The sequence below is a fragment of the Pipistrellus kuhlii genome, unplaced genomic scaffold (genome assembly GCF_014108245.1).
Source record: "Pipistrellus kuhlii isolate mPipKuh1 unplaced genomic scaffold, mPipKuh1.p scaffold_m20_p_7, whole genome shotgun sequence".
Taxonomy (NCBI): Eukaryota; Metazoa; Chordata; class Mammalia; order Chiroptera; family Vespertilionidae; genus Pipistrellus; species Pipistrellus kuhlii.
Window position 1 is genome coordinate 15,957,851 of NW_023425573.1, and position 13,738 is coordinate 15,971,588.

A 13,738-nucleotide genomic window follows, 5' to 3' on the forward strand; every position below is an offset into this window, starting at 1 on the left:
TCAAATTAATAATTTGAAACTGAAGGAAGTTGTGCTCCTAAAAGGAAAGTAAAAGAATGTTTAAACACAATTTAGACCCATGAACATAGGAATAATATCTTTACTTCAATTAAATCTATATTTATTTTCACTAAAATAAGATACATGTATGTTTTCACTCTTTAATTGTATGTTTAAGGAAGTGTATAGGATAAGAGAGAGCCAAAAACTTCAAAAATTTGATCTCATGTATTTACTGACAAGATTTTATATATGGATTGTACCTTCATTTCCCAAAATGCTTTTCAAATTAAATTAAGCAAAAATTCCAGCTTTATGGCCAAGAAGAAGAAAAAAAAATAATTAGATGTAATTTCAACAGGAACAATAAGAAAAGAATGAATAAAAACATAAATATTCTCAAGGCTTTGCTTAAGGAGTATAAAATGTTTAAATATATGATTCCCAATAAATTTTAGTCCTTAAATGTGGGGTTTGATAATGTAAAGAAAAGAGGGCTTTGGGTTCAGGAGAATCTGCTGTCTATGGCATACCTTATCTAGTTCAGTCAGCACATTACAAATTATCAAGTAGCCTTATGTAATGAAAGGCTTAAATAGTTCAAATAAGCACTGCCCAGAGAACACAATTAGAGCAGCCGATTAGAGCACAGGTTTTTTTCCAGGAAGACGAAAACGAAACAGGATTTAAGATTTAATACAGTGACAGCATAGATATATTTAATATTACGTGGCATTGGACAATCATTTGATGTACGGATAAGGCTTTCACTACTTCTAAGAAATGTTTTGTCTTTTTATTTCCTGCTCTGGATGAAGAATATAGTATCTCTAAGAAAGTTTCCCTAGCAGTTTGAAAAGAAGAGCTTAGTAGAAGAGCAAATTATATTTCAAAGAAATAGAAAAAGAAAGAAGATAGTTCCTTGATTAGGTATTTCACTATTAGAATATTATGAAATGAATCAGTTTTTAAAATACTGCTTTTTTAAGGAAATGGTTTCTATGAAAAATGCTGTTTAGTTCCCAGCTATTTAGGGAACTACCTAATTTTACAAATATTGTGTTGAGCTTCAGCTGTTCCGCTATTCACAAAACAAGTCTTGGTAATTATTTTAGCATCTTTGAAAACAAAACAGATTACAGAACACAGAATACCTTCATTGCTCTTTCTGTTAAAACAGCACGATATACTTTTTTTCTGTTTGACTCTCATATCATATATCATTTTAAAACAGCACGATATACTTTTTTTCTGTTTGACTCTCATATCATATATCATTTTTTAATATTTAACCTTTTAATAACAAGACGTGGCTTATGTTTAGTTCCCAGCGTTTATTCATCGCCATTAGCATACTCCAGTGAAAGTGAAGTCAACCTCATTCTTTGATGTTGCATTTTCTGTGGAAATATTTGACTCATTATGCTGTCCTGTATTCTGAGTAAAGTGATTTTGTTTATACAATAATCTTAATCTCATGAATATGATGTTTATAACTTAAACTTAGTCACTAGTTGGAACCACTTTGCTTTCCTTATTTTCTTCTGTTTTTGTTCTTTTTACTCTTCCTTTCAATTATAGGTGCTTTACCATAGCTTGGGAGGAGGGGAGCAACTTCTTAAGCAATAACTGCTAAAAAAAAAAAAAAAAAAAAAAAAAAAGAAAGAAAGAGATAACTAGAACAAAGCATCTAGTCCATTTACTTCTGAATTATATGCTTTTAAAATAGTTGTTCTATAACTGTGTTAATGAATATTTACTCCTGGTCACATGAACTCAATTTTAAATAAGAGACTGAAGGTTTATTTTAACTGATTTTTTTTTAATCTTTGTGTTCCTTTGCTCTGAAATACTAATGGATTTAGTTTTCTTTAATTTTTTTACTACATTGCAAGATGCCAAAAAAATTCAGTAACTTGAATCTAGAAATGCAGGCTAGAGTAACCCTGCACCATGCCAATTCACGTATACATTGGTGGTACATGAAGCATATTTGACTCGCTACCTCTGCTATACGAGATGGATCTGCCTTTGTGTTCTGACAGTTCCTATTTGCAAGGTGTTAGAGGAGCCATAATTCATTTCCTTTGAATTAACCAGAAGTTATTGAATTGGTTAATTTAATCATTGGGTTTGGTTAATCCCACAATCCTCGCTTGTGATTTTTCTAACTGATCGTTATAGGATGTATTCTTAATAATGTGTGTTTAATTACTAATGGGGGCATTTTGCAAGCACTTCCAATGGTTAATGGTTAGATTTTTAATCTATTTTTAACCAAGTTTCATATAATTCCCAATGGAGTGCATTGATCTGAATACTTAAGTGAACAGATTTATTTACAAAACACTTATATTTGTGATTATCATAAATGACATCATTAAACCTCCAAATCCAAAATCACTTTAAAATATATCAGTTTTTACTTTTTTAGATCATTCTACTTTTTTTTAAATGAATGAATATTGCATTAGCAATGAAGATAAGATCTGATTAGTTAATAATGATTTAAGTTGAACTTACCTGCTCTATAGCGCACCTGTTATTGACTGCATTTGAGGAAACCTTTTTATTACAATATAAAAAGGATATACAGGGTTCATAAAATGTATCTTAACTTGTTAGTATACATTTTATAGGAACCTGTAAAATCTTTAACTATTGATCTAGTATTCAGATGAAACTATTTGAAGGGCTAACTTTATTTAGGGAAATCGTTCACTGTCTCCAACAGGATCTGCAAATGTGCACTCATTCCTAACGGTCACTGTAGTGCAGTAAGAAACTAATGCTGCATACAGATCTTGGCCTTTCCCACTCCTGTGGTCCCATCTTCTCTAAGTGTTTAAGAAAACTCTCCAATACAAAGAATATTTCTATATTATTAGTTTTGAACCTAAGATCTATTGTTTATGGAATTCTCTTTGCAAACAAAAGTGTTCAGTTGGAAAAATTCAGGGTAAACTATGACTGACTATATGTGCATTCTGTAGAAAGGTAATGTGTGGCAATATATGGACCACATTTCAAAAACTTCAGAAAGTAGTTGAAAGAAAGGGATTGGTGCCTCACCTACCTAATAAAAGAGTAACATGCTAATTGACCATACCTTCTTGACACCTACCAGCCAATCAGGAGGGAGTATTCAAATCAACCCAACAAAGATGATGGGTTAATTTGCATACATGGGCACCAAATGTTCTGCACCACCCCTGGGTGCTCTGGGCCTCTGAACATCATAGGAAGGTGGAAGGGGGCTCTAGCCAGAGCGAAGGTGTTGCCAGCAGCCAGGGAAAGGAAGGCCCGTTCTGGCATGAATCTTCATGCATTGGGCTTCTAGTGTACTTATATCTATGGAGATTGAATGTTGTAAATACGAAAAAGGGTGTGTGTGGGAGGGATAATAGCATCTTACCCACCCACAGACTTCCTTAAGTAACAAATACTGCAGTAAGAAGTATTGAAGAAGCCTCCTCTCAAAATCTATGCATGTGTGGGAGGTAACAAGATAATTTTTAACCCCTGCTTTTCTCTAAGTCTTCCAGTCATAAAGACAAATCTATGAAATATCTTTCATTACTCTTTTTTTAAAGCTATTTCTGGATGGATTTGACTTTTGATAGATTAGATTCATAAAAACAAAATATAAGTCCAGTAAAATGAAAACTATATTTTAACTATTAAAATAATATAAGTGCATGGATACAGACAATAGAGTGGTGAAGGCCAGGGAGGGGAGGGTGCAGGGTGGATAGGGCCAATGGGGGAAAAAAAAAACACAAAAAAAACAAAGGACATCTATAATACTTCCAACTACAAAGATACATTAAAAAAAAAGAACAATATATGTCTATTGTGCTGCTATAGAAGTGGAGGAATTCACAATCAAATTTTAATATCACATGGAAAGTTCTATGATAATGTCTATAGAAATAAAATGTATCCAAGATACATGGCATAGATAAAAGAGTATATTTTTATTTCATAAGGAAAAATGAAGCATTGTGCTTTATTGTGCAACTTATAAAAGTACATAATTTTAAGACAATTCTTTAATAGAAAAATGCCAGATATGTACAGCAATAGATCAAATTACACTTGTGTCCATTACTTGTAAAAAGAAAGCCTGATTTTTATTTTAATCATTCAGGTAGTTGTTATGATAATTTTGGTGTAGAAAACCAGTTACAATATGCTTTTATTTAATACAAAAGTGTCCTATACAATTTTTCTTTAGATGTATTACTCAGATGTCCATAATTAAGACATTCACTTCACATACATTTTGGAGAGAACATGAAATGTTTACAACAAATTATAGACCTTAGGTTGCCATTGTTGATTATGAGGATTGCTAAAAACAGTATTTTAAGAAGTTTGAGAACTTGAAAATCATCTTTTATTTCTAATGTAAATTTGATGCTATTCAGAAATCTTATCAAATTTAACAAGCATAATATATCCAGGGTGTTGTGGCAAGACTTTTGGAGCTGTAAAAATGAATATGACACAGTTCTTTACACTAAAAGAGATTACATGTAAACTCTCTTCTTGGCACACAAAGGAAAAATTATTATTCTAACTATAAAAGAAAAGCAATTCTCTGCAGAAGAAAGACGTTCAATATACTGTAAATAACCGAGAACTGTACATGTTCATTTCATAATATATTCTTACATAAGGTGAGGTAATTTGTTTCCATGTTGCCGTATTCCTTTCCTGACCTCATTCTTACCTTCTTCACCTTAACTGTCATGGCCAAGTTCTGGCAAACACAATATGCCTCACCAAGTATTTTCTCCACTGAGTTCACATGACAACAAAGTCTGATAGGTGTTCATCCATAGCAGCTTGGGTGGGATCTGCCTGGAAACAACTCGGGGAGGGCGCCTCAGGGCCCGTGGGACTGATGGAAGTGGGTGTGTGGCATGAAGGTGGTGCCTGCATTTCTGTGAACGGGACCAAGCAGAGCCTGCAGGCCGAGCTGAAGCAGCACCTGTGGGCCATGAGGAGCGCTCACAGCTGCCCTGGCCATGTGGGGATTACACAATGCCCTTGGCTGGGCTCCACCTCCCCTGCCCCCATCCCCATCCCCACTGCCACAAGTTCCCACCCACCAGAGCCTTCTGCATGCGAAGCCTGGGCATTTGGTTAAGCCTTTAGTCGTTTTGAATGTTACGGACCGTGGCTCTTTATATATATATGTGTATGATGAAGCATTTCAAAGAGGAAGGGAGAGAAAGAGAAACATCAGTGATGAGGAAGAATCATTGATTGCCTCCTCCCTCCCACCCCACCCCCCACCCCCGACTGGGGAATCCAGCCTGCAACCCCGGCCTCTGCCTTGACTGGGAATCAACTGTAACCAACCACTGAGCCATGCCAGCCAGGCCATTTTGCTTTCTCTTTACCCCAAAGAAAAACAATATTGCAACAGTAATGAAATAGAAGTAGAATGAATGGAGAACATGATGGGTAATAAAATTGGAAAATAGAAAAAGAACACAGAAAAGAGGGAAACAAAGTGGGAATGATGGAAAATGAAAAAGGAGGAGAAAGGAACCTTTGCTATCAACATGGCTGTACTTTGTTTTCACATGTGGCCACCGTCTGAAAAATAAAAATCACCTATTTTTTTCTCCTAGTGGAAGAATAATAATTACCTGAGTTTCCAGAGAAGATTGCTTGGGAATATGAAGTGGATTCTACAGACTTTTGTCTGGACCCTCCATCTGGGTTTTTCAAACCAAGTCTAGGAAAAGAAGGGTACCCTGAGCAGTGACAGAAATGACTTTGGGTTTCCAATCAGGAGATTTGAATTCAGATTTTTATTGGCTCAGAGGCTTCCTATCTGATTTTTTCTCTCAGTCTCCTTGGAGACTCACTTATTTTATCAGTAAAAGGGAATAATATCTACTTCTAGGAAAGACGATTATAATAAACTAATGTAAAGAACTTTGAACTCTAGAAGATTAAAAATGAAATTAAAAGAATTTATATTACCTTTGCTCTTTGGTCCCGGTTACTCTGAGAATATCATTTCTCGGAAGAGTTTAATTAGAAGTTTGAATCTTTTAATTAGTGATTTCTACCATGGTATTGATGCTGAGATAGTAAGGACTGATGAGCCCTATTTCAGTTCTCAGTATTTAAAGGAGGCACCTCACTCTGAGCCTTGAAAAGAAGTAAAATCACAATATCATTATCAGAGGAACTATGTGTGCATAAGTAGGTGAGGAATATGAAATGATGTTAAAATGTTAAAACAACAAATAATTACTCTTAAATAATTACTTGGTAGACATATTTCCTCAATGGGGGTGGGGAGAGGAAAAAGAAGAAATAGGAAGGATTTACAATACCAGAGATTCAGTGTACTTACAAGGAAGAATTTCCATTAGGGCTCTGAGTGTTGTGAAGTTTTTCTAAGGGGATTTGCGCTTTTCAAAGAGAGATTCTTTTAAAATAGAGGGGAAGATTTTATTACAGTTCTGCTTGATAGAATGAGAATTAGGTAAATCTGGAAGGATGCTTACCCTTATGTATAGTTATTTTTCAAACAATCTGTTTTCTAAAAAGCACTATTGTAGTATCCCCTTATTTCATCACAATAATGGCTTCTGGATGTGTGGATGATGTTCAGAAAGAGAGAACATCTTGCCCACAGTTCCAACAACAGTGGATATGGTAACTAAGCCAGTCCTGGAACTTCAAGAAGGAAGGAGACCTCCATAGTCTACAGGGTTACCTACCTCTCTCAGTGGCTTTCTGCGGTCACTATGCTAGACCCCTGTGTTCTGTGGTTTATATAAATGAGAGACCCTATCAGCAATCACATGAGATATTCTTCCCCCATCTCCTGACTCCCTTCCAGCCTTCATGTTTGTTTCTGAAATCATCTCTTCTATTCAGAGTAGAACTCAAACCCCTGTGGGTTCCTGTTGTTGTCTGTTATCTGAGTTCATCACACTCCTCAGTCCATAGCACATGCGGATGGCCATCTATTCTCTTCTGTCATGTCCTCTTCATCCCCAGGCCTCACCTCATTCCTTTGCTTTCACACATGTTTTTTCTAAAGTATTTAATAGACTTTAGATTCTGGGGCTGGGGGAGTATGGTTATATGCTCCCCAGCAAAGAGTAGTGGCTAAAAACGGGCCTGGAGCTGACCTGGGTGGGTTTGGCCCCAGCTCCACCCCTTACCAGCAGGGTGGCCCTGGGCAGGTTTTTAGTGACTTCACCAGCCACCCTGCCAGGGCTGCCCAGGGTACAGACTTGAGGCTGAGGTTTGGGCCTTGGAAGCGTTCTAAGAAGCAGCACCTATGGAGGAGAAGGGAGCAGAACTGGGCCGAGGAACCAGTGTGGTGGAAGGGAGGGCCAGGGGGGTCCCCTAGAGCTTTCGGGTGGGATGGTCCCTATGGGCTGTGCTGACTTGGGATGATGGGGCCGGGCCTTTGCACCCACCACTACCATTAAGGTTGGCAACCGCAAGGAGGGGTGTTCCTTTGGGCAAGGGGGGGCTGTCTGCAGCTGCAGACTTGACCTGGACAGGGACTTGGCTGTGAGGAGTCTGTGGGCAGCACAGCCAACCCGGGGGAAATGGGGACATTGCTCCATGGAACCTATAAAATTTAAACAAAGGAACAAAACACAGAAGTCCCGCCATGGGGGAGTTGATTTCCTGTGTAGTGTGCCAAGCAGTAAACAGACAAACAAGGACACGTTGGCCCACAGCCCATCCTGAGTGCCCTGTGGGCGGAAGGCGGGGGAAAGCAGGTGAGAGGTGAGGCTCCATATTTGTTGGGGTGCAGGAAGGCCTGGGCACACCTAGGAAGAAGTGAAGGGGCAAACCTTGCAGATAAGCGAGGGAAGGACCTTCCAGGACCACCAAACCTCGGCAGCAGCTACAGAGCTGAGCATTCCAAGATCAGGGACTGATCTGATGTGGGTGAGAGGTGACTGAGTGTGAGGATGCTGGGAGATGTGGAAGGGAGATGGGGGGGGGGGGGGGTGAGGACCTTTTGGAGCCCTCAGCAGCGGGGTGACTCTTCCTGTGGGGAGCTGGAGCTGAGACCTGACTGCTGATGTCACAGGATCACTCTGGCTGCTGGGTTGAGGACCCACTGTGTCAGGGAGAGGAAGAAAGCAGGGGCGCCTCCTGCAGTTAAAGGCACAGTGTCATTGGCTGTCTTTGATGCTGGGGAGTTTGTGGTATATTCTCTAGTGCAGTGGTAAGCAAACAGCGGCTCGAGAGCCACATTCTTTGGCCCCTTGAGTGTGGCTCTTCCACAAAATACCACAGCCCAGGTGAGTCTATTTTGAAGGAGTGGTGTTAGAAGAAGTTTAAGTTTTAAAAACGTGGCTCTCAAAAGAAATTTCAGTGGTTGTACTGTTGATATTTGGCTCTGTTGACTAATGAGTTTGCCTACCACTGGGCTAGCGTATTCCTTGCCATCTCACATCTACCAGTCTGCTCCCCTCTGAGGGACATTGTCTGTGGTTCTGTATTGAGTAGATCCCTAGAGTTGACTATAGTGAAGCTCAAAGTTTTCCTTTAAGATATTTTTGTTTTTGAGTTTTATTTAAGATGCCCTCCTCCTGTTTTGATGTTTTTAAGTCAGAAAATTTCACTTCTTCCCCGATAGTATTGAATACGTAGGACTTTCTCTGTGTGCTGCAGCACATGCCAAATTGTATTTAATTTGATTCAAATTTGGGTTTGAAAATATAGCTTTGTTGCTGTACTAAGTGTACAATCCATATTGCAGCATATGATTTCCAATGTGTACTTAACAAAGAGCAATTTCATCTTCTCTGGTAAATTATACACTTGTTATCGTGTTGGGATTTTTTTTTTTTTAATTTAGGAATAAGTAGGAAACAATATGTTTAAATAATGTTCGCATCCTGGCTCAGTGAGTCAGACCGAGGGAATTATTCCAGTTAGCGCTGGTTAGTGAACTTGCTCTGGAACATCTTCTGGCTTCGTATTCCATGCTGCGCCTCCTTTGCAGAATAGCAGGGATGGATCGGGCTCTGAATGAGCTTGGCCCGATGCGTCACAACCTGTTGTGCAGGTGGATCGCTGAAACTGAACGCGTTCCTGATTAAACACTATTTCTCAAGAATCGAATCTCTCTCCTGTTCCCTCTCGTTTTCCAGCCCTCCTGCCTCAATTTGAGCCGCCAGGGTGGCTCTTTGACTATTTATTACCTCTCTGGGTCAAGGCCACACACAGAAGGATTTCAAGGAATCGGTTAAAGAGGGAGCCCATTCTATGATGGTGTCTGCCCCAAGCTGAGGTGCCTACACATACCTGGTCCCAGCTGAATTAAGAAATGTTGCATGGCCCTAGCCGGTGTAGCTCAGTGGATAGAGCATCAGTCTACAAACCAAAGGTTCCCAGGTCAATTCCGGTCAAGGGCATGTACCTCGGTTGCAGGCCCCTCCCTGGCCCGGGCCCTGGTCAGGGCTCCTGCAGGAGGCAACCCATACCTACATTTCTGTCACAGCGATGTTTCTTTCTATCTTCCCCTCTCTCTTCCACTCTCCCTAAAAGTCAATGGAAAAATATTCTTGGGTAAGGATTAAAAAAAAAAAAAAAAAAAAAAAAGAAAGGAAATCTCACATGATCCTGTAAGCACTGAACAGGGCTAGAGTTCCTGCAGAGGGCTCACTGTCCTGGGCCTGGCTCTGATGGCAAGCAGGCCTGGGACACGGAGACCTCCTGAAGGCAGCGCTGTGGCCGGAGCTGGATGGGTGAGAAGACACGCTGAGCTGTCCAGTCATCTTTCCTGAACCCACGGCTGGGAGGTGCAGTTTGCCACCTAACCCTTGGAGGTCTGAGAGGTTGCATCGTGGAGGAAGCTATTCAGTTGCTCAAAAGACAACCATAATAGCAGCTTGAACACGGTTATCTCTGCAAGTAGGTGTTATTTTTAAATAGAATGGAAGAGAAACCCAGCTGGCAGTTTCGAGGAGAAGGGGATTAGCAGGAGAGCTGTTCCAATGCATTCTAAATAGGGGGACGAGGCCAAGGGCCATGTTCTGGGGTGCAGGCTCTCGCTGCCCTGAGCTCAGCCTCCCCAGCTGGTCCCGTGTGGATTCAGGGATGTCCCTGAGCCTCAAGAAGATAGACCCCTTCCCCTCCCCATGCCAGGCTCTGCTGTGAAATGGGCTGAGGCAGAACATCAGGCCGGTCCATCCTTTAGGTCAGCGCAGTCTGCAAGTTAGTTCTCTCTGATGAAGAGCTCTCAGACCCCGGCCTACAGCCCGTCCCCCAGGCCCTGCACCTGCCCTCGGTCATGTCCGTATGATGCTGTACAAGAGCCTCCTCCCTGGCCTCCCTGCTTCTAGGCTTGCCCTCATTTTAATTTTTTTTTCGTCCTTGCACAGTCAGAATGATTTATGGAAAATACTTAACTGAGCATTTTATTTCCCTGCTTACAACCCCACAATGGCTGCCCATCCTTTGTAGAATAAAAGGTGGACTTTGCTTTTGAAGCACATGGCATCTGAGATAGTAAATCACATCTTCACTCGTGATCCCCCTCATTCTCATCCCGAGAGCAGAGTGGAGAGGGAAACCAAATTGAAGTTATTTTAGGACCTTGGTTAGTTAGTTTGTAGGTAATTGAGGTAATTTTACCCTCTGCAACTCCTTTATTCCACATCCAAATTACTTATTAAAATACCAAATGGCTTTGGCCAGAGAATAGAATCATTTGGAAATTCATTTGATGCCTTCGTTTAATGTGACCCAGAACTGGTGACAAAAGCTTGTGGTCCTTGAGTTTTCAAGGAATTACAGGGATTGCCCCCTCATAAGATGTACTTTCGCCATGCGAGAATATTATTTGGGAAATAAGACCCTGGAGATTAGTTCCTCACATATGGGAAGTTTCCTAATTTAGTGAAATAAAAGAATAGACCTCTGTGAGTTCCAGCTTTTGCCGTAGGAACGATGCAGTGGTATATGGAGGATGAAGATGGAGCCTTGATGTGATGCCGTGGAGATCCTAGGCCCACGGTTGGCAAACTGCAGCTCTCAAGCCACATGCTTTGGCTCCTTGAGTGTGGCTCTTCCACAAAATATCACGGCCTGGGTGAGTCTTATTTTGAAGAAGTGGCATTAGAAGAAGTTTAAGTTTAAAAAATTTGGCTCTCAAAAGGAATTTCAATCATTGTCCTGTTGATATTTGGCTCTGTTGACTATTGAGTTTGCTGGGCTAGGAAGAGGGAAAGGGCTTCTCAATGCAAAATGTCAGAAGAAATGGGACAGCAATGTCAGCATTTTGTAGAAAAGGAGCGCTAGGTCCAATCAAGGAGCAATGGAGGTGGGATTTAAACAGCTTCAGGTTTGGGTAGGCTGCATGGGTTTTCATACGTTCCACCCCTTAACATTTCTTTCCATATGAATACATACAATGTTCACTTATTTAATGCATTTCTCCCCTCAGTTGTTTCTCTATCCCCAACATATATGTTTTGAGAAGAAAATCCAGGAAAAGAGAAAGTGTTCCAGACGTGAGCGTTCTTCCTAACTCTCACCCATCTAAAACAGCATTTCATGCTGCTGGAGTCTACTTCGTTAGGAAAAATAGGTTTGGTTCTTGCCAGACAAGACTACATTTGAATGAATGTTAGTTTCATAGTGCTGAGTAAGGGAGCTGACAAACTTTCTCTAGCCCAGCACTTTTGAAATTGTGTTCTGTAGAACTTAAATGCCTCCGAATGCCATGAAACCAGAGGATAACCAGTTATGTGAGACTGAGAAATGCTGCATTTTTCCCTTCCCCTTCTTTTATCCTGTCCCCCTCCGTCCCCACCCAATCCCTTTCCTCACTGACAGCTGTTGGTCTGTCCATGTATCCATGCCTCTGTTTCTATTTTGTTCACATCATAATCTCCAGGTCCATCCATCCTGTTGCCAAAGGTATGGTTTTCTTCTTGTTTATTGCTGAATAGTGTTCTGTGGTGTGGATGTCCCACAGCTTTTTCATCCATTCATCCACTGATGGGCACTTGGGCTGTTTCTAGATCTTGCCTATTGTAAATGATGCTGCTGTGAACCTAGGGGGGGGCCTGCATTCTTTCTGATTGGTGCTTTGAGACTCTGAGGATATATTCCCAGAAGTGGGATCACTGGATCAAAAGGCAGTTCCATCTTTAATTTTCTGAAGAAGTGCCACACTGGTTTCCACAATGGCCACACCAGTCTGCATTCCCACCAGCAGTGCACGAAGGTTCCCTTTTCTCCGCGTCCTCGCTGACCCTTGTTTGTTGATTGTGGTCGTTAGCTGTTCTGCCAGATGTGAGGGGATACCTTATCGTGAAGTCACAGAGAGGATGCCAACTTGTTCCATTTTGCCCCGGCCCCTTTTCTAGGGTTTAGCACTGAAATTCCTCCATCTGTCATGATTGGTAACCTTGGTTACGCGCTAAACACTGAGAACTCATACAGTAAAGGAGCACGCTGAACTCTGTTTAAATAAAAGAACACCTTGACCATGAAACATTTTTTTTTTTTAAACAAAGATGTTAGAAATGTTTTAAAAAGTGATCCACGGTGCACGCTTTGGGAAACTCTGCTCCAGCCCTGTCCCTTTGCCTCCTGGCCCCTGTGATGTGTTCAGTGGTCTTTTTTTCTGTCGCTGCTGGTTGCAGGACATGGAGACGTGAGGGATGGTCTACCAGTTGGACTGCTTGGGTCTCCTCCTGAACCTTAGACTAAGAGGACTGAAGCCTCAAACTGAAAATGTGAAAGAATTCCCATATAGAAATACATTGAAATAATTCTTCTTTCTCAGTCTCTTTCACAAATATTTATCTGTCTTAATGCAGACCTTTAGGGAATCTCTACAGGAATGTAATGCATTCATTGCGAGGAAAGTCTTGAAAAGATCTCTATTCTAAGTTCTTTAGTGTTTACTATTGTATAATGCTGGATAAGTCTCCACTCTATGTTGGGCAGCCTGTGCAAACTTAACCAAAGGAACCTCAATGCATGTGATTAATAAAAAGCGTAGTGGAGAGTTTGGGGGCTGCCATTATGTAGCGTAGAGATTCGTGAAGCTCTCCTCTATGCCTCTCTCTATAGGAACAATACTATGGGAGAGTTGGACAAGGAGTTAAAGATGGATAGGATGAGATACACACCTTTTCATTGTCTGCAAAGGGAGAGAGATTGAGATCCAGAGCCTCTTAGTTCCACTCAACCATTTTTTTTTATAATAACCACCAGAATGTTATTATTTTAAGTACTTTTTTTTTTAATTTCAGAGAGGAAGGAAGAGAGAGAGAGAGAGAGATTGACATATCAATGATGAAAGAGAATGGTTGATCAGCTGCCTCCTATACACCCCTGATTGCCCCCTATATGCCCTGACCGGGAATCAAACCAATGATCTATTGGTTCATATGTTGATGCTCAACCACTGAACCATACTGGCTGAGCCCAACCTTTTTTATTTTTTTATACCAGCAGTTAAAGGCTTGCTTGGTTGAGCATATACTATGCTTGCCACTGCCTCTCAAATGGGGACAGGTGCCTCTCCCTATCCCCGCAGATGCTCACAGAAGGCATAGATCGTTTTTGTGGACTCCAAAGGACTGGCTGGATGCATCTGTAAAAAAGGTTATGTTCCACTGAAGAACGCATTTGTTTCAGCAAAGACTTAAATTTTCTAAATCCGGAGATATTTTTCTCACTTTTCCTGAGCGGTTTTTAGCTCTAAATA

General features: G+C 40.7%; 1 protein-coding gene across 1 annotated transcript in view; it reads left to right on the forward strand.

Annotated features, from left to right (window-relative positions):
* TMEFF2 (transmembrane protein with EGF like and two follistatin like domains 2) overlaps positions 1–13,738 on the forward strand; it is a 227,671-nt gene that overhangs the window by 18,848 nt on the left and 195,085 nt on the right. The gene's annotated exons all lie outside the window — the stretch shown is intronic.